The following is a 27,732-nucleotide window of genomic DNA, read 5'->3' as shown; positions in this document are numbered from 1 at the left end:
TGGGAAACATCCACACACACTCATTCACACACATACACTACGGACAATTTAGCCTTCCCAATTCACCTGTACCACATGTCTTTGGACTGTGGGGGAAACTGGAGCACCCGGAGGAAACCCACGCGAACGCAGGGAGAACATGCAAACTCCACACAGAAACACCAACTGACCCAGCCGAGGCTCAAACCAGCGACCTTCTTGCTGTGAGGCGACAGCACTACCTACTGCCCAACATTGAATTAATGTAATTTACGCTTATAAATGAAATTTATGTACATCTTAGATGTGTCGTCTTTTATCATAAATCTATATTTATTTTCCTTCCAAAGGTCTTAGATTTAAAATATTAATTATAATTAAAGACTAATAGACAGACAATGCTACAGGCACATGTGCACTGTAAAAGTTCAAGCATTTTCAAGGACCCATACACACACACACACACACACACACACATGCACACACTATGCATATTTCTACGTAAAGGCATAGTTCATATAATTTGAAGAAAGCTGAAAACCTGTAACCATTGACTTCCATGTTATTTGTTTTCCTACTATGGAAGTCAATGGTTACAGGTTTTAAAAAATCTTCAATACATCGTAATTTGTGTTCAACAGAAAAAATAAACTCTATTCTTTTAAATTATATATCTTCCCTAGGTTCAAATGGTTAAATATCCTGAAACTGCCTGGTCATTAGATTACTTTTAAACAAGGTAAAATACTGAAGAGTGTTCTGTTTACTAAACCTTATCTGTTTAGAAAAAAATTGACTGAATTTGCACACCATTCTATCTCTGACCCTTTCATCTCCTGACCCAAAGATTGGGTCACCTGTGCCCTCTGCAAGACCTTTTTCTTCAAACCCATGAGATAATCAGCTGATCCCAATGTATTAATAGAGACAGGTAAGCCCCTTCTCTACTTAGAGATCCCGGAGAGCTAAGATGCACACACACACAAACACAAGCCTCAGAATGGTGGGGAGGCCGAGAGTGAAATCACGCCACATAAAATAAAATAAAATAAAATAAAATAAAATAAAATAAAATAAAATAAAATAAAATAAAATAAAATAAAATAAAATAAAATAAAATAAAATAAAATAAAATAAAATAAAATAAAATAAAATAAAATAAAATAAAATAAAATATTTGGAATAAATAAAATAGCAAAGATTTAATAAAAATATTGACACGTAACAAAGATTATAACATTCATTCATTCATTTTCTTTTCGGCTTTGTCCCTTTATTAATTAGGGGCCGCCACAGCAGAATGAATCGCCAACTTATACAGCATATGTTTTACGCAGCAGATGCCCTTCCAGCTGTAGCCCAACACTGGGAAACACCCATACACTCCAGATAATAACTTATTAAATTAAACTTAAAATATTGAATTAAGTAAAAATTTTAACAAAATTAAATGTAAAATAAAAATATATGTTTTAATTAAATGTAAAATAAAATGCTAAATAACATTTAAAATAAAACAAACTACAAAAATAAAATAGTGGATTAAATATTTGTTTTTATAAAATACAATTTAAATAAAAACACATTTAAATTAAATGTAAAATAAATAAAATTAATTACATGTAAAATAAAATAAACTACAAAATAAAACATTGAATTAAAGATTTTTATAAAATAAAAAGAATTTAAATTATATTTAAAATAACATTTTTATAACATTTAAAATGAATCTATTAGATAAAATATATATAAAGAATTAATTTAAATTAAATTAGAAGGAAATTAATAAATAAAAAAAACATTAAATAAAATGTTTTAAAAATATTTTAAACTTAAAATACAACATTTTTAAAAATGACCATTTGTTAACAATAAGATAAATTTTCATGTCATGCTTACATCTAAAGTGATTGTGAGATTATGTTTACTGTCCTTTGTCTGAACCCAAACTGTCTGTTGAAACCAGACAAACAGGTCTATCATTCTAGAAAGAGCCGTGATTGACAGGAAGTTTTAATTGAACATGGCTTATCAGCATGAAAAACCGCACTCTGCACCATATTTCTGAGAATTAACTATTTAAATCAACTTTGTATATAAATCTGTGCCTCAAAATCGTATAATAATTTATAATTTAACAATAAATGGAGGAACTTTAAAGTTTTAAAATGGAAGCAGTATAAATGTATTTTTTTTTTTTTAATTGTGCTATGAATATGTGCTATATGCAATGTATTTGTGTTTGAAAGTCTAAAAGACGAATGAGTAGAGGACACACTGCACAAAAAAGGTTTTGACTTATACAGTATCTAGTCCAAGTATCTAAAAATTCTTACATCAAGAAGAATTTTGCAGACAAGTAAAAAAAAAGAAAAGTTTTGTTTTTAATTTAATTATTTTTTTTAAATCTCAAAACAAAGTAAATAACCTGCCAAAGCGGTAAGTAAAATAATCTAAAAAATAAGTTAAACTTTACTTGATTGTCACTACTTTGTTTTCTGAAAACAAGACAAATGTTTTACTAGTTTAGAAAATGTTTTTTTTTTTTTTTTTTTTTTTTTAAGATTTTTTTACATATTTGGACTAGAAATGAGACAAAACTTTGAAGTAAGATTTGTTTAATTAATAGCTTTGATCATTGTAACATCGAGTCAAAAAAAAAAAAAAAAATCCCTGATATAAACAGTGAGTCATTTAGGTCAATTTGTGAACTGCATCTTTTCCTTTATTGACATATAACTAAAACATTTTGTTATAATTTTACACAAAAACAACCTTTATTTAATAAATAATTATTAAAAAAAAAAAAACATTGAGGAAGTATCACATTCCACATAAGAAAAAGAAAGTCACACTGATAAGGAATTAAATTAAAATCTGTAAATGTTTGATAATGTTTGTATTTGATACGCTTGTAAGAAGCATATTTTTGTATATCCAGCAGAGGGCGCTACAATCCATTCTCAGCCTGCCTCGTTTAAGCACAGATACAAATTCATAAGTAAAAGTGGCTACAAGAGTTTGTTTAAAAAATCAGATAGGATATTAATATGCTAATACGAATAATATGACATGTCAATTTCAAATACATGCAGTAGTTCAGTAACAGCAGCTTCACAGGACATGAAAATAAAGTGTCACTGATTATTTACTTATTATTTATCAAAAAAAAAAAAGGCTTAACTAGGTTAATTAAGTTAACTAGGCAGGCTAGGGTAATTAGGCAAGTTATTGTTTAACGATGGTTTGTTCTGTAGATTATCGAAAAAAAATAGCTTAAAGGGGCTAATAATTTTTAACCTAAAATGGCTTTTAAAAAAATTAAAAACTACTTTTATTCTAGCCGAAATAAAACAAATAAGACTTTCTCCAGAAGAAAAAATATTATCAGACATACTGTGAAAATGTTCTTGCTCTGTTAAACATCATTTGGGAAATATTTAAAAAAGAAAAAAATCAAAGGGGGGCTGATAATTCTGACTTCAACTGTAGGTCTTAAATTTAATACTTAATGTACTTAATGGTCTTAAAAAGGTCTTAAAAAGTCTTAAATTTGACATTATGATATCTGCAGAAACCCTGTTGTAGAAAATCAAGTTATTTTTCATATATCTTACTTGTAGTATATATAATTATATACAGCTACTCAGCTAACATGAAAATGACTGTCATATTTCCTAGTTCCTCCAAAAGGCCTGCCCACAAGAGGCTCTGATTGGTCAGCTAACATAATGTGCTGTGATTCGTGGATCGGTTCCACATCACCAGTAAAACGTCACGCCTCCACAAGCACGTGCTTTGCCTCTGCTGTGTAAATAGTGTTGGTCAGAGTAGCTGTTAGCAGTATCTGTATCAATCAGACAGATAAACAGAGAAGTAGTAAGTTTCCGGAACTACATAATGTCATTAATATCGTTCAAGATTTTAAAACGAATTCGTTTTTATTATTTTTATAATTTATTATAATGATGATTATAAAGTTTTATAACCATTCAAGATTTTTTAAATCAAACTTTGATGCATCACTCGGTTTTGTTCATATCTCAGACAGTTCTACCTATTAAAGTTAATTATCAATGACAAGAAAAAATGGGTTACCCTACAATAATTTTTTTATTATGGCAGGAATAAAAGCAAAAAAAATCCTAAAAATACTGAAGTTTTTATTTTGCCCACTCAACAATTCACACATTACTGTCTGGCTAATTTCTGTCCACTACTTATAAGCTAAAAAGGCAATAATGGTCCAACAATCTTGACCATTATCACCAATAAAGCCTAGAAATTGGGCATCAGTATACTGTAAACCGGTTCATATATTCTTTTCCAGTTATCAAAGAAATAATTTGTTAGTTAACTGCACTGAAAGCGAATCTCCACAAACATTGATGACGTCACATTCACTGCGCGCACTGAGTTCAATAACAGAAAGCTGATTGGCTATTGCATGTTGGTCTCATTTGTAGTTGTAATACCGCAAATTACATTAGGACTAGTGAAATAAAGAACTACAGAACTACTACCACGAAACCAAGCAACAACAACAAAAAAGAATTTAAATGAGCCCTAGATGTAGCGTTACGTGGACATCGGGAAAATAAGACATGTGGTGTAATATTTAAGACCAAGAATAGCGAATTTAAGACTTTTTAAGGCCTAAAATTTCAATTTTTTAATTTTTGACTTTTTAAGACTTTTTAAGACCCTGCGGAAACCCTGTACACATGAAGCATGAGCACACACATCTTATAAACACAACCGAGCCTTAAAAATACACTCTGGTCCACCCCTTTAATTCTAAGCGGTATGTGTGGGGAAAACAAGGCACTGCTCATCACCTGTCCAATACAGTGCCAACAGTGAAGCATGGTAGTGGTAGAATCATGCTGTGAGGATGTTTTTCATCTGCAGGGAGAGGACGACTGGTTGCAATTGAGGAAAAGATGAAAGCAGCCAAGTAGGGATACCCTGGATGAAAACCTTCTCCAGAGTGTTCAGTACCCCAGACTAGGCCAAAGGTTTACCTTTCAACAAGACAATAACCCTAAGCACACAGCTAAACCAAACTAAGGAGTGGCTTCACAACAACTCTGTGACTGTTCTTGAATGGCCCACCCAGAGCCCTGACTTAAACCCGATTGAGCATCTCTGGAGAGACCTAAAAATGGCTGTCTACAAACATTTACCATCCAACCTGACAGAGAGGATCTGCAAGAAGAAATGGCAGAGAATCCCTAAATTCAGGTGTGAAAAACGCGTTGCATCTTTCCCCAAAAGACTCGTGACTGTATTAGATTAAAAGGGTGCTTCTACTAAATACGGAGCAAAGGGTACTTTGGGTACCTACTGAGCAAAGGGTACTTTTACTAAATACTGACCTCCATCCTCAAAGGGTCTGAATGCTTCTGTTTTTCTTTTTTAATAAATCTGCAAAAATGTCAACAATTCTGTGTTTTTCTGTCAATATGGGGTGCTGTATGTACATTAATGAAAGCTGGAAGGGCATCCTTATAAACATTATAAACATATTATACATATTATAAACACATTATAAACCTTATTATTAAACCTCATTATAAACATTTGCTGGAATAGTTGGTGGTTCATTCCATTGTGGCGACCTCTGACAAATAAGGAACTAAGTCGAAGGAATGAGTTTGACATTTCTGTAGTTACATCATGAAGCTAAGACAGATGGAAAATGAAAAGTTTCTATTTTCTAAGTTGATAGGGATAGAAACTATACTCTCATTCTGGCGTAATAACTTTACTGCAATTATAGTATGCAGAAACTGAAAATCCAAAAAGCTAAAATTAGCGTACAGTTCCTAGACATGTTGACCTAGAAAACAACTGTTCTGTTTTAGTACACAATGTAACTACAGAGAAAGTAGTTGCATAATAGTCTAAATGGTAAATCCAACTGTTTAAGTCTAGGGGGACTTGTAAAATGAGCCCAAAAAAGTGTAGTGTTCCTTTAAATTTTGAAGAGAAAAAGTACAGATGTATGATGAGAATTTTCACATGCAGGTGTCGAGCCAATCTACTGTATGTTTAACTGTGCGGGTCTGTGATAACTAACATATGCTTTAGTTTTAACTAAACAGTTTTAAGGAAAAAAGAGATGGACTGACTACTAAAAGCTTTTGATTTTTACAGTACATAATATAATTTAGGCAGCACAGTAGCTCAGTGAGTAGCACAGTCGCCTTACAGCAAGAAGGTCGCTGGTTTGAGTCTCGGCTTGGTCAGTTGGCATTTCTGTGTGGAGTTTGCATGTTCTCCACATCCACTCTCTGTGGGTTTCCTCCGTGTTCAGGTTTCCCCCACAGTCGAAAGGCATGCGCTATAGGTGAATTGGACGAACTAAATTGACCAAAGTGTATGTGATTGTGAGAGCGTATAGGTGTTTCCCAGTGCTGGGTTGCAGCTGAAAGGGCATCCTATGCGTAAAACATACAGTATGCTGGATCATTCCACTGTGGCGACCCCTGATAAATAAAAAATTAAGCCAAAGATAAATGAATGAATTAATAATATCGTTTAAATCTAATTTGTTGTTCAGGTATAGAGAGACCTGTCTCTGAGACATGAATGATTCAGTGGAAGACTTCCTCCAGCCCTGCCAGTTGCAGTCAGTACTCAACATTTCTAGTCCAGAAGCAAAGCAAACTGACTCAGCAGCCATGGGAACACTACAGTACATCCAATGTACTATTTTATTACTGTGTGGGAAATCAGCTGATTACGCTAATGCTAACAGTATTTGTGAAAGTAGAGACTGCTGCGCCAGAATCTGATTACAGAGAAGAAAGCTGTTTAGATTCCAGGCTGAGGTGAACTGAGTTCTGCCAACTCTTTTTCCACTTGTTAGGTGGCGCAAGAGCCTGTACATGGCTAGCTGGGATCAGACCAACAATGAGCCAATCATTTCCAATTAATTAAAAGTTTGTAGACAACCTGCCACTTACCACTTACCAAACCTACTTTAGTTTATCAGTGTCTTTGACATGAGTATCATGGCGACAGTTAAGATTAAGATTTAGACAAATAATATTTATAATCTAATAAAATAATTATATTTCAACTGAATACTGTTCTTTTCAACTTCAAATACATTTGAAAAATCTGTAAGTAAAATGTATCACTGTTTCCGCAAAAATGATAAGCAGCCATTTAAAATATTACGGGCCGCAGCCCATCTCTGGGAAACATCCATACACACTCAAACACTACGGACAATTTAGCCTACCCAATTCACCTGTACCGCATGTCTTTGGACTGTGGGGGAAACTGGAGCACCCAGAGGAAACCCACGCAGGGAGAACATGCAAACTCCACACAAAAACGCCAACTGACCCAGCCGAGGCCCACCGACCTTCTTGCTGTGGGGTGACAGCACTACCTACTGCACCACTGCGTCGCCTAAACATTTTCCAGAAACGGTTTTATATGCACATTTAAAATCACAGGAATTACCCCGAAAATAACAGCTCAGCATCTCATGCCAGTGTCTGACACACACACACACACACACAAACAAATAATCATACTTAATTTGTCAAAAATTATTTTCAAATTATTTGAACGGGTTTATTTTAGCTAGAAGGAGTGAGTGAGCCATCTTTAAGCCACAAAAAGAAACCCGCTTTGCTCTTGAGTTGTTTTGTGGATAAAATATAGGCTAAATTATAATTATACTCGACAAAAGAGATAGACTGAGATTTTGAGTTGTATTTTGAAGCTTTAATGTATATCAGAATGCAGGTAGGAATTAATATCAACCTCTGCATGCAGTAAACAAGTTATATGAAGTGTATTGGCATAATTTTACTCAAGAGTAAAGAGTAAGAGCTGAGTGATATGACACGGTGCATAACACACATATATACAGCAGTTATTACAAACAAATTTCATAATATACATGTTAAACTAACACAATATACAATCTGTATATCCTGCGTTTAGCGACACACTGTGAATGGATGGCTGTTTGACCCCATTTTTTTTCTAAACATTGTTTTCTGTGAGTGTATGCACACCAGAGCCCCCATTTGGCATCTGTCCACATCACTTAGCAATGTATAGAAAACAATGTAAAGATGTGGCACGTCTCCTATTAAGTCTTCCTGCCTCTGCCAGTTTTTAAAAGTCCAACCTACATGGCAAGTCTAATATAAGCTTAACTATATTAAAATTAAAATAAAAAATGATGTTGTAATCTCAGTGAGAAATGCTATGTCCAATAAATGCAGCCTGGTGCATGCACGATAATGATTCCATGTACAACCCAAAAGTCAGTGTTTTGACTGGCCTGTTTTTTCACCAGGATTTTACATTCACAGGACTTACATAAGAATGAGGAAAGAATGGCATTTTGAGGATCATGGTATGCCAATTCAAGTACATAACATTCACCAACACTTATTTTAATCTATGGCACCTGTAAATGTAGAGCTTGAAATTGATGCATTTGCTGTTGCCAGGAGGAGGCACCGTAAAGAACACAAAGCATGTGGTATGAGGTACAAGATAGTTTTTCACACCTATAAATTGGACATCATCTGAACATATTATTTGTCAAGCTATGTTGTTTTTAATTTGCTTCAGGAATTAAGAGACCACCTGAAACAAACAACTATGGTGAGCAGTGTTGGTTAAGTTACTTTAAAAAGTATTAGATAACAAATTACTGACTACTACTGGAAAATTGTAATCTAATTATATCACTAATTACTTAATGTAAAAAGTACAGATTACTAATTACTTTACTTTGAAGTTACTTTGGGTGACGCATTGGCGCAATAGGTAGTGCTGTCGCCTCACAGCAAGAAGGTCACTGATTCGAGGCTCGGCTAGGTCAGTTGGCATTTCTGTGTGGAGTTTGCATGTTCTCCCAGTGTTTGTGTGGGTTTCCTCCGGGTGCTTCGGTTTCCCCCACAAGTCCAAAGACATGCGCTATAGGTGAATTGGGTAAGGTAAAATTGTCCATAGTGTATGTGTGTGGATGAGAGTATATGAATGTTTCCCAGAGATGGGTTGCAGCTGGAAGGGCATCCGCTACGTAATACATATGCTGGATAAGTTGGAGATTCATTCCGCTGTGGCGACCCAGATTAATAAAGTTACTAAGTCGAAAAGAAAATAAATGAATGAATGAAGTTCTTTGAAAACATACAAAATTTCCCTATAAAAATACAATATACACTGCAGTTTACACTTTTTTTACACAAAAGAAGACATTTAAAAGAAATCTGGATACCTGTGACCATTGACAGCAATTATAGCAGCAATGATTTCAGCAAAAACAGTTACACGTGGTTATTTAAACTGCGGACACTGAATGCTAAGAATGAAACGTGTAAGTGTAAGTTATTAAGGTAAAGTTGGCTTTATATTCACACATTCATTCAGTGCCAACTTGTGACACACTCCCTCTATTGTTTACAACGGCACTTTGAATATTCGGTCTGAAATAACCTGCAAGTGTGACTTGAAAACAACATTAACACTGTTTATTTGACTGTGAACAATGTTGTACTTTGATAGTGATTGGCTGCTAATATGATTTCGCTATTTAGAGTTTCCAAATAATACTTTTATGAATTTTTAAGGAGAAAGTTGGAACGTGCGAATATAAAACTAACTTTACCTTTATGTGTAAGTTCAAATACCCTGCCATACAGGTGTAGTTCGCTGTCAGAATGCAGTTTTGCTGGCTGATGATTACACAGGCCTTCTATAACGTTAGCTCCGTCTTCTTTCCTTGTCTTTGGCTAGACAGAACCTCGGTTTTTAGCACTACATAGTTTTAAATCTGGTAATCATGGAACATTATTTCTTGCACATGACCACACATCCTGTTAAAACACTTGGAGCTTCAATGAGATTGTATATTTGGGGCTGGATGCTTGTCCATTTCGTCTTATCCAATATCCATAGGGAGGGTGCTATTGCAAATGGACCTGTCAGATGAACGCGGCTCACTTTAACGTTAACTTTGCCAAATCACTGTTCTTATCACTGGTGACAAGCTGTTATAATATGCTGAAAGCATTATGTAAATAATATATATAATATGTAATTAATATAACTTATTTCTAAGAACACAACAAACTCTGTACCGCATCGGATGTCATTTCCTCGCTGTAAATACTAGAGCTCACAGTTTTTTTCCGGCACCTCCCTGCGCGCGGTTCCTGAATGTTTACAAACATGGTAATCCGTCTATAGAACCAAACCTATGTGTAAACACTTTGAGTCTATTAAAGCATGGAGAAGTTTGATGATCCTATTGGAGCAATCAGGATTTGTGCCGTTTCATTTGTTTTTGAATGATTGTACCTGACTGTATTATTCACTTATGACTGGATCATTTGGAGTGGTCAGTAATCTCATGTTTATTCTGGGCCTTAGACATTTGTCTATATAAAATGTCCAAGTAGATTTCAGTCCTTAGTAGTCCTCAGTATGACAGACATTTCAGGGTGTTTTCAAGCATCACCCTAAAATTTCAGTCATTTTGGTTCACTTTAGTAGGGGTTCCATTAGTGGCAGGGTGACAAAAACATCAAGTTAACAACAAGTTAATCTGCTTTTGAGGCTGCTGATTCTATGCCCAAGACAAAGTGGTTAAATTGGTTCGGTTATTCCATAAATGTCATGGATTGGTCAGGCTCTCACGACCCCCACTCACGAAGATCACCATCACCTGACTTCTAATGAGCACACAGCTGCATCACATTCACGAGCACCAGATAAAAGCACAGCACTCCAGTCGCTCATTGTCCGGGCTCGTCTCGACGAAAGCGGACAACTGAGCGACCACTCAGCGTAGTCATCCTCAGCTAAACAAACGATTTACTTACCTGTTCTCTTTGTATTCCTCCTAGTCTTCCTGGTCCTCCCGAATCGTCCTGTCTTCCAGTCCTTCCAAGTCTGTGTCATCCTCTGTCAGCTGTATCTGGTGTGTGCTGTCCATCCTCGTGTATTCCTGTTACCCAGCCACGGAGGAAAAGACCCCAACATCATTCCTGATCCTCCTGGCTATCCTTCATGTGCTCCTTGTTGTCATTCAATAAACACCCTAACGTTTCCTTACCTCTGTCTCCTGTCCGCTTCATAACAGAAGCCCGGACCCTAACGACGACAACATGAGCACCCTCGATCACTTTCAAGAGCTGGTGGACCAGTTGAAGCGGATTCTACAGCCACCAGCTCCACTTTCCAACGCACCACCAGCACCGAGCACTTCCGCCTCCACAGTTTCTTCTTCGGCCCTTCCTTCCAGTCCCATGGCCCGACCAGCGCCCTACTCAGGCGGAGCGGGGGAGTGCAATGGTTTTCTGTTACAATGTTCCCTCATATTCGAAATGCAACCTTCTCTATATCCCACAGATAAGTCAAAGATCGCCTACATCGTATCACTACTCTCTGGACCTGCACTTAAATGGGCTGAGACGATCTGGAACCAAGCCGGGCCGGTCATGAATTCCATCACTACCTTCACGGAGTATTTCAAAGAGGTGTTTGGACGTTCTGATGGGGAAGCAGCCGCTGGAGAGCAGCTGTATCATCTAAAGCAAGGTACTCTATCTACACAGGAATATGCTCTCCGGTTTCGCACTCTAGCAGCTGCAAGTGGATGGAATGAGAGATCGTTGTTGACCACGTACCGGCTCGGCTTGGAACCCACTCTCCGAATCCAGCTGGCCACATTAGATGATACAATGGGTCTGGAGAGATTCATCCAACATTCTCTCCGATGTTCCGATCGTCTCCGTTCCTATCAACAGGACACCATCACCCCCTCGTCTGCACTCCTCCAATCGCCTGAGTCAACAGCCTCTCCAGAACCAGAACCCATGATAATAGAGTCTGGAAGACTGACATCAGCGGAACGACAGAGGAGGCTGACCCGGGGTCTGTGTCTATACTGCGGTGTCAGTGGACCCACCCGTATGGAGTGTCCCCTTCGTCCCATTCGGACTTCAGTGAGTGTATTCAGTACGAATATTGAACAATGTAAACCACTTACTACCACCGTACAAATAACTACTGCCTCTATTTCTCTCCTTGTCACAGCCCTCATCGACTCCGGGTCAGCAGGGAACTTCATCTCCCAATCCCTCTGTCGTCAACTCCACCTCCGTACTGAGGCGTCCTCGCATATATACCAGATACAACCGATAACCCAGTGCACTCGATCTTCGACCCGTATCCATCGACAATGCGAAGACATCCTTCTTCAAGTGGGGCTGTTACATCAAGAGAGGATTCAATTTCTGGTTCTGGAGGGTGCAAATATGGACATCATTCTAGGGCGCCCGTGGCTGGTGAAGCACGATCCCATCATCTCTTGGGGCACAGGAGAGATAAAGAAATGGGGATCTGGATGTACACCTACCTGTTTTCCAAATCTCCCTCTTCAAGGTCGGAACCCCATTTCTTTGTTTGCAACATCGGTCGAGAGCCCTCCTGAGAAGCAGTCTATCCACATTCCTAAGGAGTACAGCTCCTTTCATGATGTCTTCTGCCCCAAGAGAGCTTCCCAGCTACCGCCGCATCGGCCATGGGACTGCGCGATCGACCTAGTTCCAGATGCCCAGTTGCCAAGAGGTAGGATCTACCCGCTCTCGCTTCCAGAGAATCAGGCAATGGAAGATTACATAAGGGAGGCTCTGAGTCAGGGGTACATACGTCACTCAAAATCACCAGCCGCCTCAAGCTTCTTCTTTGTGGCCAAGAAGGACGGAGGGCTGCGTCCATGCATCGACTACAGGGTCCTAAATAACGGTACAGTAAAATACCGATATCCCCTTCCTCTGGTACCAGCCGCTTTGGAACAGCTCCGAGAAGCTAAAGTCTTCACTAAATTGGACCTCCGCAGCGCGTATAATCTGATAAGAATACGTGAGGGGGACCAATGGAAGACAGCATTCGTGACCCCTACTGGCCACTATGAATATGAGGTCATGCCTTACGGTCTGGTCAACGCCCCCTCCGTATTCCAAAACTTCATTCATGAAGTCCTCCGGGAGTTTCTTCACCACTTTGTAATAGTGTACATAGATGACATCCTCATTTACTCCGGAGTGAGGCCGAACATCGCCAACACGTTGCGGAGGTCCTACACACATTGAGAGAACATCACCTCTACCTCAAAGCGGAGAAATGCTCATTCCACCAGAAGTCGATTCATTTCTTGGGATACATCATTGATCAAACCGGTATACGTATGGATGGGAAGAAAATTGAGGCTGTTCTATCCTGGTCAGAACCCACTTCCATTAAGGAGCTCCAGAGGTTTCTTGGGTTTGCTAACTTTTATAGACGGTTTATCAAGGACTACAGCAGGATGACATCACCTCTCACTAATCTCCTCAAGGGTAAACCCAAAGGACTGGAGTGGACCAAAGAAGCAGCCGCAGCCTTCCGCCTTCTTAAGAAGGAGTTCACAAGGGCCCCACTCCTGACTCATCCTGACCCAAATCTTCCTTTCGTGGTGGAAGTGGACGCATCCACCACCGGCGTCGGGGCAGTATTATCTCAACATCATGATACACCGCCCCGACTGCATCCCTGTGCCTATTTCTCTCGGAAGTTGAGCCCGGCGGAGCAGAATTACAGCATAGGAGACAGGGAGCTGCTAGCAATCAAGCTAGCCTTGGAGGAGTGGCGTCACTGGTTGGAGGGAGCCAAACATCCGTTCCAGGTGATCACAGATCACAAAAACCTCCAATATATCAAAGAGGCCAAGAGACTATGTCCACGTCAAGCCAGATGGTCACTTTTCTTCTCACGTTTTGATTTCTCCATTTCCTATCGTCCAGGACCCAAGAATCTAAGAGCAGACGCTCTCTCTCGTTTACACGAGCATCACGATCATGAAGAACTCCCAACGAAGATTCTTCCCGAACACATCTCCATTTGTCCGATCACCTGGAACGCTCCTCCAGTCGTTGCCACTCCGGAAGCCCCTGCTCCGCCGGGATGCCCTCCTCATCGGCAGTTCATACCACCTGAACACCGGGTAGATCTGATCCACTCCTTACATACCTCGCTAGGCACTGGACATCCAGGGATCAACAATACTCTCTCGCTAGTATCCCAACGATTCTGGTGGCCAAACATGGCAAGGGATGTGAGGCAATATGTTCAGGGCTGTAAGGACTGTGCCCAATCCAAGAGCCCACGTCATCTACCCGCTGGAAAGCTCCATCCCTTGCCGATTCCGAACCGTCCCTGGTCACACCTAGGAGTGGACTTTATCACTGATCTCCCTTCGTCAGAAGGTAATACCTGTATTCTAGTCATAGTAGATAGATTCTCAAAGTTTGTCAAACTAATCCCTCTGAAAGGTCTTCCCACAGCCTTTGAAACAGCCGACAATATCTTTAATCAAGTCTTCAGGTCATTTGGTATTCCAGAAGATATTGTGTCGGACAGAGGTCCACAGTTCATCTCACGTCTATGGAAAGCCTTCTTCAAGCTCCTAGGTGTGGCCGTCAGCCTCTCTTCTGGATATCATCCCCAAACCAACGGGCAGACAGAGAGGAAGATTCAGGAGGTGGGACGGTTCCTGAGGACCTTCTGCAGTGGTCACCAGAGCTCCTGGAGCCAGTATTTGGGCTGGGCAGAATATGCCCAAAATTCACTGCGGCAACCCTCCACCGGACTCACGCCATTCCAGTGCGTCCTGGGCTTCCAACCACCGCTCTTTCCCTGGGATGGCGAACCATCTGATGTCCCCGCAGTGGATCACTGGTTCCGGGAGAGCGAGAGAGTCTGGGACGAGGCTCATCAACATCTGCAGAGGGCAGTCCGTCGAAGCAAGGTAACCGCCGATAGAAGAAGGTCTGAAGAACCCAGATACACACCCGGACAAAAGGTGTGGCTATCCACCCGGGACATACGCATGCGACTGCCCTCTCGCAAGTTAAGTCCCCGATTTGTTGGTCCCTTCACCATCGTGGAACAGGTTAACCCCGTCACCTACAAACTACAATTACCCTCTCACTACCGTATTCACCCTACATTCCACGTATCACTCCTGAAACCCTATCACGATCCTGTTCTTCCCTCCACAGAGCCTGACCACGAAGAGGAACCCCCTCCTCCACTGCTCCTAGAAGAAGGAGCCGTCTACGCAGTGAAGGAGATCTTGCGTTCCCGACGTCGTGGTGGCCAGTTGGAGTACCTGGTGGACTGGGAAGGGTACGGCCCCGAAGAAAGGACATGGGTTCCCAGAGCTGATATTCTCGATCCTAGTCTCATGGTGGAGTTTCATGAGAGCCACCCTGAGTTCCCAGCGCCTAGAGGCAGAGGGAGACCACCACGGCGTCGGAGGTGTCGGCCCTCAGGAGCGGGCCCTGGGGAGGGGGGGTACTGTCATGGATTGGTCAGGCTCTCACGACCCCCACTCACGAAGATCACCATCACCTGACTTCTAATGAGCACACAGCTGCATCACATTCACGAGCACCAGATAAAAGCACAGCACTCCAGTCGCTCATTGTCCGGGCTCGTCTCGACGAAAGCGGACAACTGAGCGACCACTCAGCGTAGTCATCCTCAGCTAAACAAACGATTTACTTACCTGTTCTCTTTGTATTCCTCCTAGTCTTCCTGGTCCTCCCGAATCGTCCTGTCTTCCAGTCCTTCCAAGTCTGTGTCATCCTCTGTCAGCTGTATCTGGTGTGTGCTGTCCATCCTCGTGTATTCCTGTTACCCAGCCACGGAGGAAAAGACCCCAACATCATTCCTGATCCTCCTGGCTATCCTTCATGTGCTCCTTGTTGTCATTCAATAAACACCCTAACGTTTCCTTACCTCTGTCTCCTGTCCGCTTCATAACAATAAACTGTTAAAGACAAATGCAAAAGTTTTAAACATGTTTTATAGCACCATGTTTATGAGTCCATTAGACCATCCAGCTGGTGACAATTAACATGCAAATTGTGAGTGAACAAAGAGACAGGCATGCTAAAAAAGGAAAGGAGGAGTTGTTTAGGCATAAGCGTCCTGTGGAAGGCCCGTGGGGGAGACATGTGCTTAAAAAAAACACACAGATTTATACATGTGAAAGGAAGCAGTAGAGCTAGTCTTTTCACAAATATAGAAAGCGCTCTGAAGAGTTCTCAAACAATACAGTACCTTTATATAAAAGCTCCATACTGGGAGGAGCAAATGAGAAAAGGAGGGAGATATGTATAGTATGGTGTGGGATAGGTGGGGGACTATGTGAAAGGAGTGGGATAAGGACAGAACAAAATTAATTAAATATATATATTTTTTTATATTTTACAAATTATGTTTAACAGAGCAAGGAATTTTTCACAGTATTCCCTATAATATTTTTTCTTCTGAAGAAAGTCTGATTTGTTTTATTTCGGCAATATTTTTAGAGCCCTTAAGCAATATTTTTTTTTATTGTCTACAGAACAAACCCCTGTTATACCATGATTGCCTAATTACACCAACTTGAATAATTAATTTAGTTAAGCCTTTAAATTGCACTTTAAGCTGACTAGTAGAATATCTTGAAAAATATCTAGTAAAATATTTTGTATTGTCATTATGGAAAAGATAAAAGATATCAGTTATTAGAAATTAGTTATTAAACTATTATGTTTAGAAATGTGTTAAAAAAATCTTTTTTAATCTTTCGGTTAAACATAAATTGGGGGAAAATTTACGGGGGGGGGGGGGGGGGGGGGATGGCAGGAGGGCTAATAATTCTGACTTCAAGTGTGTGTATGTGTGCGTGTGTGTGTGTGTGTGTGTGTGTGTGTGTGTGTGTGTGTGTGTGTGTTTGTGTGTGTGTTTGTGTGTGTGCGTGTGCGTGTGCGTGTGCGTGTGTGTGTGTGTGTGTGTGTGTGTGTGTGTGTATACACACACATACTGTACTGACACAGTACAAGTCAGAGTTAATAGCCCCCATTTGATTTATTTATTTATTTATTTTCCTTTTTAAATATTTCCCAAATGATGTTTAACAGAGCAATGAAATTTTTACAGTATGTCTCATAATATTTTTTCTTCTGGAAAAAGTCTTATTTTGGCTAGATTAAAAGCAGGATTTAATTCTTTAAAAACCCTTTTAAGGTCAAAACTATTAGCCCCTTTAAGCTATTTTTTTTCGATAATTTACAGAACAAACCATCATTATACAATAACTTGCCTAATTACCCTATCCTGCCTAGTTAACCTAATTAACCTAGTTAAGCCTTTAAATGTCACTTTAAGCTGTATAGAAGTGTCTTAAACATATCTAGTCATATATTATTTACTGTCATCATGGCAAAGATAAAATAAATCAGTTATTAGAAATGAGTTATTAAAACTATTATGTTTAGTAATGTGTTGAAAAAAATCTCTCTGTTAAACAGAAATTGGGGAAAAAATAATCAGGGGGGCTAATAATTATGACTTCAACTGTATATACAAAACGGGGGACAAAAAGCTATTAAGTATAAGTATTCCATATAACAAAAACAATATAATATTTTGTGAGAAAAGTGGTGAAATTAAAGTCAATAATTAGTCTTTATGTTCACCTCTGCCATCAAAGTTACATGAGGTCAGTCACTTTGAGAAAACTTTTTGGACAAAGTAGTGAAGTGATGCATGAAGGAAAATGCAGAGCATTCAAGTTCATCAAACTTGAAGCCAATGTGAAATCCACACAGGAACTTTTTTCACTTTGTGCATTTCTTATGCAAGATTGCATTCATTCCTATTGCGTTTTAAAAAAGCCACTAAATGATAATGCCAAATAAACATTAATAGGTGAATTAAAGGGATAGTTTAAAGAAAAAAGCCCTTGGTTTGGTTACCAACATTCTTCAAAATATTTTCCATTCAACAAAAAAACAAAAAAGTCAGAGCTCAAAGGGATAGCGCACTCAAAAAATCTAGCGATCTATAACACCATACACACTTTTGTGCATTAAGAGGCGCCTTTTTTGAATGATTTATCAATGACTGTAAGCGTTTTGTGCACTGCTTATCCACCGTGTGCGCCTCGAGTTTAAACCACAGTGTTGCCAACTATTTTCTAATGAAACGCCACTAAGCTCTGCCTGAAAAGTTGCTAAATGTTGCTTAATTTGCATATTTCTGACATCATCAAATTCAACCGTTTCTGTCTGTTTAACAGCCTATGGTTAACAATTTCCATTTAACTAAATTTATTGCTGTTTGAATACAGTTTATTAGTATAGATGTGTAGCGAATTTGCAGTAATCTCCTAGACATAAGAAACTCAGTTCCGAAACTGTCACTAAAATGTCTGTGATTGTGAACAAGAAAGGAATAAACGGTCAAATTAAATTCTTAAATTTAAAACACAGGACAAGCAGATCAGTTTGACTGTACAAGGAAAATACCTCACGCTCGCAGTGATAAATCATTTGCCGTCGGATCACCGAGGGGTGATCTGCTCTCAGGCTGCAGGTGGAAGAGACTGCTGTACGATACTGAGCCGCCTGTGAGTGCACTGAGGCAGGGGAGAGAGTTATGGCATCACCTGCAGTTCATTGAGAAGAGTAGGAATGGTACAGTATGGACACATGAACAGTGGTGGTTCTAGACCAGAGTAACTGGGAGGCCGGGCAGGGGTCACTTGTACTTTTAGGGGGCACACTTTAACATACATCACAAACTACTTAATTATTCGAAGTCAAGTACCTGTGTCAATTTGGAGCTTAATTTCTGACGAATGTGGGAAACTGATGTGCGCAGCACCGTCACTGACAAAAGTCAAGGGATAGCAGAGAGAGAGAGAGAGCGAGAGCGTGCGCGACACCGAGTGCGCGCGAGAGTCATATCTCCGTCTACCACCAATGGCTGATCTCGCTTCTCCATGGCATTTTAGTTGTGACCAGGGCTTGACATTAACACACGCCAACCCGCCAAATGCAGGTAGATTTCAGCAGTGGCAGGTTAAACAACCACTTTCACTACCCACTTTGGCTGGTTGAAAATAATTTTCCCGGATAATAATTCTTATAAGCAGGGTTCGACAATATGGATGGTCATAACATAGTTATGCATAACACGGTTATATGCATGCAAAGGCGATCTTAGAATTGAGAAGCAACACGATGCAAAAATTATTGCATTCGTGCAAGCAATAGAAAACAGGTGAATACCAAATGAGAGGATAATTACTCGCGCTAACAGCTGAGGTGATGCGCGCGACTGTTTAAAACAAGTGCGCGCTTCCATTTCCTTGCGTGAAGCAACTGTGCCTAGAAACCCAACTGATGTGATCAGTTCTCTTTCAAATAGACTAGACAAAAAGTGATGAACGTGCACCCCCAGTCTTGCTGCTTTCAGGAGTTCCAGATTTGTCTTTTTATAAGCAGCACTGCTTTCGCTTTAACTATTCTTTGAACAGATTATTTATAGGTCTAATGTTAACCATGTGTGTTTGTGTGTGATCATCCTTTCATTATCACACGGTATGTTTTTTACCTGTTTTCTTTTGCGCTAATATGGTTTAATTATAATTTTTTACAATAACACTGCTTTAATGGGGGAGTAACTCCCCATTCAGGCGACGCAGTGGCGCAGTAGGTAGTGCTGTCACCTCACAGTAAGAAGGTTGCTGGTTTGAGCCTCGGCTGGGTCAGTTGGTGTTTCTGTGTGGAGTTTGCATGTTCTCCCTGCATTCGCATGGGTTTCCTCCGGGTGCTCCTGTTTCCCCCACAGTCTAAAGACATGCGGTACAGATGAATTGGGTAGGCTAAATTGTCCGTAGGGTATGAGTGTGAACGAGTGTGTGTGGATGTTTCCCAGCGATAGGTTGCGGTTGGAAGGGCACTCGCTGCGTAAAAACATGCTGGATAAATTGGCGGTTCATTCCACTGTGGTGACCCCAGATTAATAAAGGGACTAAGCCGAAAAGAAAATGAATGAATGAATAACTCCCCATTCATGTGTAGTTAACTGGTGATCTGGGACCTTTAGCCAGGACAGATTACTGTGCATAATGTATGTTTTGTTAAATAAAAAGTATAGTATACAGCTATATTTTGCTTGTTTTGACACATTTAAAATTTGTGGCTAAGAAATAATTAATTGTTTATGTTTGGTGTGGTCAGAGATACATTTGGCAAATACTTCATTTTGAGCTCTGAAATTATGTGAAATAAAAACTAATTGTAATACTATGAAACCACGACCAATTTGCTTATAATTATTGAGCAAGCCCATACACGACACACAAAAAGTGAAGTGAAACAAATGAGGAGCCATGTGGAGATAACGCAAAATCTAAATCAAGTAATTTTAGCATGTCAAAGTCATATTTATGTGTATAAAATATATTTTCCCAACGAAAAAATTGTGGCTAGTGAAAATGGCGAGTGGCTAGTAATGTTGAAAAACTACTAGCCACAGTGGCTAGTGATCAAAAAAGTTAATGTCAAGCCCTGGTTGTGACACAAAAATAAGCGTTCAAATATAGTGGGGCCAGAGGGGGGCTAACTTTGTTGACATGGACGCACCAGCCCCCACTTCCTAACCCCACCCCCAGAACCACCACTGCACATGAGGGTCTATAAAAATTTTCAGTAACACCAAAAAAGTCACTAGATTTGTCGCTAGTCGCTTTTTTCAAAATATGTCACTAAGGGGGTCTGAAAAGTCCCAAAATATAACGACAAAGTCACTACGTTGGCAACACTGTTTAATCCTTAAACATTTTTGCCATTGTGCACCGTGTGCTCGCAGTTGAAAAAAGTCAACTCTGAGCGGAAAAAGCTTGTCACGTCAGTTGCATCTCTTTCATTCTCCTATCAAATGAAAGCAGAGGCAGGGTTTCCGTTAAGGCGACAGCAGTGTTTGTGTTGTCAAGACAACTACGAAGACTTTTGAAGATGAAGGAAACACTTGTGTGGTGTGCCTTGCGTATTTGGAACGTAAAAGCGGGTTCAATGTGATCGGCCTCTTACTCACTATTTACTCACCTTCAAGTGGTTCCAAACCCTTTTGAGTATCTTTATTATGTTAACCACAAAATAATATATTTTGAAAAAAAGCTGAAACCATAGTGTGAAAAAACAAATACTTTGATAATACAAGTTGATAGTTATAAGTTTCCAGCTTGAGTAAAAACATGGTTGGACAAGTGGAGGATGAGTCAGAATTTTCAGATTTGGGTAGACTATCCCTTTAACAACATGACCCTGCTGAAAAAAAACAGCTTAAACCAGCCTAGGCTGGTTGGCTGGTTTTAACTGGTTGACCAGCCTGGTTTTAGAGGGGTTTTGGCCATTTTCAGGCTGGTTTCCAGCCATTTCCAGCCAGGTCTTAGCTGGTCAGGCTGGAAAACGACCAGCTAAATTCAGCTAAAACCAGCTTGACCAGCCTGGCTTAAGCTGGACATAGCTGGTTTTGGCTGGTCATCTCCCAGCCTGACCAGCTAAGACCAGGCTGGAAATGCTGGAAACCAGCCTGGAAATGGCCAAAACCCCTCTAAAACCAGGCTGGTTGACCAGCTAAAACCAGCCAACCAGCCTATGCTGGTTTAAGCTGTTTTTTTCAGTAGGGGAGGAACTGAAAAGATGACAGAATTTACTTTTTTAACCCCGTTCCAAGCAGGCACACAACATCATAAGACGTTTAATATTAGGTTAGATTTATATCATGACGTCATGTTGACGTCTTGTTCCTGCAGGGTATATGAGTGGTACTATATACAGTTGAGATCATAATTATTAGTCCCCTTGAATTATTAGCTCCTCTGTTTATTTTTTCCCCAATTTCTGTTTAACGGAGAGAAGATTTTCTCAACATATTTCTAAACATGATAGTTTTAATAACTCATCTCTAATAACTGATTTATTTTACTTTTTCCATGACAGTAAATAATATTTGACTAGATATTTTTCAAGACACTTCTATACAGCTTAAAGTGACATTTAAAGGCTTAACTAGGTTAATTAGGTTAACTAGGCAGGATAGGGTATTTAGTCAAGTTATTGTATAACGATGATTTGTTCTGTAGACTATCGAAAAAAAATAGCTTAAAGGGGCTAATAATGTTGACCTAAAAATGGTTATTAAAAAAATAAAAACTGCTTTTATTCTAGCTGAAGTAAAACAAATAAGACTTTCTGCAGAAGAAAAAAAATATTATCAGAGATACTGTGAAAATTTCCTTGCTCTGATAAACATAATTTGGGAAATATTTCAAAAAGAAAAAAAATCAAAGGAGGGCTAATAATTCTGACTTCAACTTTATTTGTGCTGAGTAATTAATTGTTAAATGATTACAGTCTCGTTTCAAACACCTACACAATAGTATTTCTATATCAAAATGATTCAACTGTTTTTCAATCATTGACAAATTCAATCTAGGTTGCCGACTGAAAGCGAGCCATATACACTATGTTGCCAAAATGTTTTGGACCCAAATCATTGAATTTAGATGTTCCAATGGCTTCCACGGTAACATGTGTATACAAAAAAATCAAGCACCTATTCATGCAGGCTGCTTCTACAAACATTTGAATGGGTCGCTTTCAGGTGCTCAGTGAATTCAAACATGGTTCTGTGAAAGGTTGTGCGATAAGTCCATTCATGAAATTTCCTCACTACTAAATGTCTTACAGTCAGCTGTTAGCAATAATATAACAAAGCGGAAGCATTTGGAAACAAGAGCAACTCGTAAAATCCCAAAGTGGAGTTAACAGATGCTGTTAAGTAGACTTTCTGAAAAAGTCAATTGCTACAGGTCTCCTATCTTCGGCCCAGTCCAATTTCTACACCTTAGCCCTTTCTCCAACTCTGTTTTGCACGAAGGAGTAAGGATGTCTCAGTTTTGCTGGAGGCGTAGATGTAAGGTGGGAGCCAGATAGTCCTTCAACCAAATATTTGAAACATGATAGTCTCACGGAATATTTTCAACTTTAAAACACATTGACTTGACAGAATACCCAGAAAACAAGTTTAGGAGATTAATATGTTAAACATGACCTTTTTGCACCTTTTGGAATGTTGTTGTATCTAGCGTGTCATACAGTTTTGGTGGAAGGAGATGGTCATACAGTTTTTATGGTGCGGGGTTGTTTTTCAAGGGTTGGGATTGGCCTCTTAATTTCAGTGAAAGGAACTCTTGATGCTTCAGCATACCAAGACATTGACTACGTTTACATGGACATCAGTAATCGAATTATTTGCCTTAATCTGAATAAGACAATAATATGATTAAGATGTTGTCTTGTATTTTGTCGACTTTAACTGCAGTTTGGCACTTTCACTTTCATTCAGGAACATTTCATGAATGCCATGAATTATTATTCAACATTTTCTTCTCCTTAGTGTCAGAATATTGTGAGCTCTTGTGAATGTGTGCCCTACACTTAGGGCCAGATTAACATAAGGGCTAGGTGGGGCTAAAGCCCCAGGGCCCACGGAAGGAGCGGGCTCATGATTGGCTGAAAAATTATTTGCGTCATAATGCGGTAAACACCTCTTTTCATTATGCTTTTGCATGCCGATAATGTGAAGTATTTTTTTCGGCTCGCTGCTGTTCAAAAACAGTGACACCGCTAAACTACAGCTTGGAGTGGCTGTAGCCTAATTTGTATTTCAAGCAGCCCTGTTTTAGTCTCCCATAAAGGTGACCAGATGTCCCTTTTTGCCAGGAATGTCCCCTTTTCCCAATGTTCAAGAAACCAGTCTGAGATGATTCACGCTTTATGACATGGCACGTTATCCTGCTGGAAGTACAGTAGCCATCAGAAGATGGGTACACTGTGGTCATATACTCAGGTTGGCTGTAGCGTTGACATGATGCTCAATTGGTACTAATGGGCCCAACGTGTGCCAAGAAAATATCCTCCCCACCATTACATCACCACCACCAGCCTGAACTGTTGATACAAGGCAGGATCCATGCTTTTATGTTGATGACACCAAATTCTGACCCTATCCTTCGAATGTCACAGCAGAAATCAAAACTCATCAGACCAGGCAAAGTTTTTTCCAATTTTCTATTGTCCAATTTTGGTGAGCCTGTGCGTATTGTACCCTCAGTTTCCTGTTGTTAGCTTACAAGAGTGGCACCCGGTGTGGTCTTCTACGGCTGTACCCCATCCGCCTCAAGGTTCGATGTGTTGAGCATTCATAGATGCTCTTGTATACCTTGGTTGTAACAAGTGGTTATTTGAGTTAATGTTGCCTTTCTATCAGCTGGAACCAGTCTGGCCATTTTCCTCTTACCTCTGGTATCAACAAGGCATTTGCGCCCACAAAACTGCCGCACTGGATATTTTCTCTTTTTCAGACCATTCTCTGTAAACCCTAGAGATGGTTGTGCGTGAAAATCCCAGTAGTTCAGCAGTTTCTGAAATAATCTGACATGCCTGTCTGGCACCAACAACCCTACCACGTTCAAAGTCACTTAAATCACCTTTCTTCCCCATTCTGATGCTTGGTTTGAACTGCAGCAGGTCGTCTTGACCATGTCTACATAGCTAAATGCATTGAGTTGCTGCCGTTGCATTAAATTTGCATTAACAAGCAGTTGGACAGGAGTACCTAATAAAGTGGCCAGTGTATTTGTACCAACCTGAGAAACAACAATAAAATAATGCAGCTACTATTAATCCAATGAAATCCACTAAAATCCAACATACAAGCATTTGTAAGTTAAATAATATTTTCACTTGCACAAGATACAATAACACCATCCAATTTTTAATGTTCTTTTCAAGAGAGGAAATTAAGAATTATCCCCACACTTCCAGAGAAGCAAAACATTTGCTTAGACTAGTCAAAAATAATCCAATTGAGCTGAAAGTACTCAATGTCACATTTCGACAAAGCAACTTGTTTGTACCGACATAAGCCAATTAACTTCATAACAAACAATAGAGCGTGGCACTTAATACTATTAAAAGACTAAAATTATGTGAAAGATTTTAGCTGGAAAACTATAGCCCGTAGACGTCACATGGGATTTCAACGCAGCAAAACAAATAGTTCTGGCCTAAATCTGAGATCTGACGTACAAATGCTTCTCATCTATTCTTAGATACATTCCACCATCCCAAAATAAGACCTTTGTTGTCCCGGATGGTTGTTTTCAATGGCGTATGAACAGGGTCAGAGTCCAAGCATGGGAACACTCATTGGTTCATTCATTCATAAAATTGATTGTGTAATAATTATCTGCATATATGTCACTGAAAGGAGATTCTTAAATGTAGTTTGAAGTCTAATGTTTAAGAAAATTTAAGGGGTCACTGACTTCATCAATGTCATAGCAAAAATGAAAAAAAACAATGCTTCATAATCTACAAGTAGCATGAGAGCAGTGTATCTTCATTGTTGTGCAATTATTAGCGCTATTTATTTTATATTGAATTATGAATAAAATTTTCAAATTTTCTAATAATTCTCAATGGTTGGTTGGGACAATGGGGAACTGTTTGTGCACAGCTTTATGTTTTTCTTCCGACCATAAACTTCCAGTGAAAGACAAATGTGACTATGTGATTTTATAAGGTTCCTTTTACAGCATCAACACTGTAATGTAAATAAAATACATTCAGTTAAAGAAACTTAAACATTCCCAGCAGACACACAATGTCATAAAATGTTTATATTTGGTTAGATTTAGATTGCCAACATCTAAGGACAATGTTATTTTGATGTACAATAAAGATGTGAAATGACGTTCATATTTGGTTGACTTTAGGTTGTTTTGGAAAGTGACCAAAATCCAACTTCGAGCCACCATCTTAAAAAGTCAAATACTGATATTTATATGTCAGGTATGCCAACCAGCATCCAAAGTCTGATAGACGTCATATTGATAACGTCCACACAATGTCAAGCTCATCATTAAATGTTGATATTTTTTTGTTTTTAGGTTGTGTTAGAAAGTAACCAAAACATAATATCTGTCTGACGTTGGACATTGACGTTGGTTTCTAATGTCAACCCGATTTTAATTTCCAAACAAAATATAATGTCCCAAGACATTGGGGTAAAACGTCAATCTGACGTTACATTGACAACCTGTGTTTGTTGGTTCATTTAGTTGTTCAAGCATAAAAAGATGCGATAGACCATAGGGCTGTTCGATTAATTGAAATCTAATCACAATCGCAATTTGAAACAATGCGATTATCTTATCACAAGAGGCTGCAATATGGAGTATATATGTATTATTTCCCCAACCCAGAGCAAATGCGTGACTGCCGTCTGTGTGTGATAGTCTTATTAGCCAATTGAGTGAGCACACTTTAATTCTGCCCAATCAGAACTTTTCAATCTGCCTCTTATCAGCCATGTTAGTTTGCTGAGTGTTCTGTATTTTTATAATTATTATTTTTATGTTTGTATAATAGGCTACACTATCTCCCTGATTTAAGTTGAACTTGTTTCCTGAAAGGTAAGGTCATTTTATTTGAGCTTACTTTTTGCTGTAGAGAAAAATTTGTGTTTAAATTCTAAATATTTAAAAACAAATTTAAATAAATGTTGAAGTTACTACAGTAACTACAACACAGATTATTGAGCTGAAGCTTGACTACAAAATTAAATCGCGAATAAAATCAAAATCGCAAAATCTGCCAAAAAAAAATAAATAAATCGGAGATGTGTTAAGGCACATTGTTGGCATGTTGCTATTTTGAGAACTGAAATAGACTGGGACATTGACCAACTAAAAGCTGTTTATTCATGACAGCTTGCATTAGTATAATATTATTATCAGTAGTAGTATTTATTATATGCATATTTATATTTGTTTTAATAAAAACAAGTTTAGATTTGCCCACCTGTCAGGTTTTGGAGACGTCTGAATCACCATATTGGGCATAATAACAGGACGTGTGTTTGGATATAACTCAGTTTTTGACCACACTTCGTTATTATTGTTTATTTATTCGTTTGCTGGAAATTAGAACTGAATTTAGAAATAGTTTTGAAACAAATCTTTGCGCTTAACGAATGAAATTAAATATGTAGGCTAATGGATGTCTTTTGTCTGGACGTTTCCTTACTCCACAAAAGTAAAGAGTAAAAGTAAAGAGAAAGTAAAGAGGCCGATTGGAGGAGGCTCGTTCTTTATCCTCACGCTGCAGATGGTCTGTTTAACTGTTTTGTCCCTAGTGAAGCGTTCAGTTTTTATAAAGTCCGCCATGTAAATAGCAAATGTGCCATGGCTCAACACAACTGACTCTTAAAGGGGAATTAGAGATGAGACTCTGATTGATTTAATGCACGTTATGCTCGAAACACACCCATAACTCATTAAGAGAATAAGCACAACCCTGTTAGACCAGGCACCGGGTCACAGACCGTATTTTACATTTTAAAAATAGCAAAAATGGATTCGGATGCACCCTTAATGTGATTTAGACTTTGCGCTTAGATCGTTAAAATAGAGACATAGTTTTCATTGAGAAAATGCCTCAAGTTCCTACACTTAAAAAAGAAAAGATTTTTGTTGCTTGTTCAAACTGCTTATTTAAAACAAGCTTAAACGACACAATTAATTATTTATTTGAGAAACCTCATTTTTTATGTTAACTTAATCGATTTGTGTTGGGACAACATGAATGAATTGTGTGGAACCCTGCATTTTTTACAGTGTATGTTTTTAGAAATAAGCAAATTTGATTGACATTTAGATATTTATTAATTGTCTCTACATTTTCTTTTTAATTTATAAGAGCTGTAATTTATTGAACTATGCTTGAGGCAGTCACACCATAGGAAAATTTTGAG

The 27,732-nt window shown here is 38.8% G+C and overlaps 1 protein-coding gene across 3 annotated transcripts in view; it reads right to left on the bottom strand.

The window, feature by feature from the left end:
• Positions 1 to 27,732, bottom strand: part of grb10b (growth factor receptor-bound protein 10b) — a 209,107-nt gene that overhangs the window by 80,694 nt on the left and 100,681 nt on the right. The gene's annotated exons all lie outside the window — the stretch shown is intronic.

This window comes from Danio aesculapii, chromosome 16 (assembly GCF_903798145.1).
Source record: "Danio aesculapii chromosome 16, fDanAes4.1, whole genome shotgun sequence".
Lineage (NCBI taxonomy): Eukaryota > Metazoa > Chordata > Actinopteri > Cypriniformes > Danionidae > Danio > Danio aesculapii.
This window is presented reverse-complemented; position numbering and strand designations above follow the sequence as displayed.